At 44.7% G+C, this 2,106-nt stretch overlaps 1 long non-coding RNA gene across 1 annotated transcript in view; it reads right to left on the bottom strand.

Moving 5' to 3' along the window:
- Window positions 1–1,859, bottom strand: part of LOC107184262 — a 23,593-nt gene extending 21,734 nt beyond the window's left edge. The window contains exon 1 of the long non-coding RNA XR_001515088.1: window positions 1,829–1,859. This is a non-coding gene — a long non-coding RNA (uncharacterized LOC107184262). The remainder of the gene's footprint in view (window positions 1–1,828) is intronic.
- Window positions 1,860–2,106: the final 247 nt, after the last annotated feature.

Below are 2,106 nucleotides of genomic sequence, written 5' to 3'. Positions count from 1 at the left end.
ACACTTGGAGCTGGCGGGCGCGGAGGGATCCCAGAGCCCAGCGGCCAGACTCCTCCTCCCGTACGCCCTTCACTTCCCTCCTTCTTTTCTGAGTGTTTATTGTTTGCATTTTTTTGATTAGTTGTTGGTTTTTTGGAGTTTTTTCCACATATACAGTTATTTTCCTTCCTTCTTTTTTCTTCTCTTTCTTTTCTCTCTTACCTTTTTTCCCTTTCTCAATATCATGTTTGCACTCCTTTCTCTCCCCTAATTCTTTTTTCTCTGGTGGTCACCTTATTTGGGGTTATTGGTATCATGAATACATTCGTGATTGGTGCCCTCAGTGTTGTGTCTTGCCATGTTGTATTTTGTGCCTTTAAGTCAACGTAGTAGAGAGTGAGCAATATAACCAGACACCCTGAGAGGACCGAAAATGAGGAGACAAAGAAACAGCCCCCATATAAAAGAAAAGGAGGAATCACTGGAAAAGGAAATAAACAAAATTGAGGCAAGCTATTTGTCAGAGAAAGAATTCAGAGGTCATAAGGATTCTGAAAAGGATGGAAGACAAATTCAAGAACATGTGTAAGAATCAAGAGGAAATGAAGAATGACATCGCTGCAATAAAGAACACAATAGAAAGCATCAACTGCAGATTAGAAGAAGTGGAGGACCGCGTCAATGAGCTAGAAGACAAAGTAGGAAAAAATACCCAAGCAGAGCAGCAACTGGTTTAAAAACTTTAAAAACAGGAGGCGAGACAAAAGGAACCACATGTGCTTTTGCAGCTTAACCCAACAAACTGCAGATTTCAACTCCTCACACCAAAAAGGGACACACTCAAGAAGCAGAATCAGGTTCAGAGGAAGCTGAAACTGGACCTGGCTGGGCCAGCAACATGGAACCGCTGTACCAGCAAACTCACAAACAGGTCCACCAGATCCAGTCTCACATGGGACGCCAGGAGATGGCAGACAAGCAGTCTGTGCACTTAGTACAAAACAAAATCCAAGCTAGCATACCAGAAATTCAGCCAGCAAGAATGCCTGGAGATTTTGTCCAGCAAGGAACCGTCCAACAAAAGACAGAATGCCAAACTTCGTGTTGCTGAGCCAGCCCCCATGAGGCTGAGACCGCCCCTGTGAGGCTGTGACGGCCCCGGTGAGGCTGAGACAGCCCCTGTGATGTTGGAATGGCCCCTGTGAGGCTGAAACGGCCCCGGTGAGGTTGAAACGGCCCCTGTGAGGTTGAGACAGCCCCTATGAGGCTGGGACAGCCCCGGTGAGGATGAAACGACCCTGGTAAAGTTGAAAGGGCCCCAGTGAGGTTGAAATGGCCCCAGTGAGGTTGTAATGCCCCGGTGAGGTTGAAACAGCCCCGGTGAGGTTAAAACAGCCTCAGTGAGGTTGAGATGACCCCTGAGAGGTTGAGACTGTCTCTTATTATTCCCTCACCACTACCCTGAATTGTATTTAAAAATTTCTTGGGGGGAGGGGAGGTGTAAGAGATCAACCAAAGGACTTGTATGCATGCATATAAGCATAACCAATGGTCACAAGACACTGGGGGTAGGGGAGGCCGGGGGAATGTCAAGGGGGGGTAAAAAGGAGACATGTGTAATACTCTTTGTAATCCTTTAAGAAATAAAACAAAATTAAATTTAAAAAAAAAAACAGGAGGAGAGTGTAAGGGAGCTTTGGAACAACACGAAATGAAACAACATCTGCATAACAGGGGTGCCAAAGGAGAGGAAACTGAGCAAAGAATAGAAATCCTCTTCAAAGAGAGAATGACAGAAAACTTCCCTGAATTGGGGAAGAAAAAAGTCACATAAGTCCAAGAAGCTCACAGAGTCCCAAACAAGATGAACCCAAAAAGACCCACACGAAGACACATTATAATTAAATTGGCAAACACCAACGACAAAGTAAGAATCTTAAAGGCTGCCAGAGAGAGAGAGAAAGTTACCTACAAGTAATCTCCCATCAGACTATCAACTGATTTCTCAACAGAAACACATCAGGCCAAAAGGGAATGGAATGAAATATACAAAGTCATGCAAAGGAAGGGTCTGAATCCAAGAATACTATACCGGGCAAGGGTATCAATCAAAATTGAAGGTGAAAT

Source organism: Myotis davidii, unplaced genomic scaffold, assembly GCF_000327345.1.
Source record: "Myotis davidii unplaced genomic scaffold, ASM32734v1 scaffold405, whole genome shotgun sequence".
Classification (NCBI taxonomy): domain Eukaryota; kingdom Metazoa; phylum Chordata; class Mammalia; order Chiroptera; family Vespertilionidae; genus Myotis; species Myotis davidii.
This window is presented reverse-complemented; position numbering and strand designations above follow the sequence as displayed.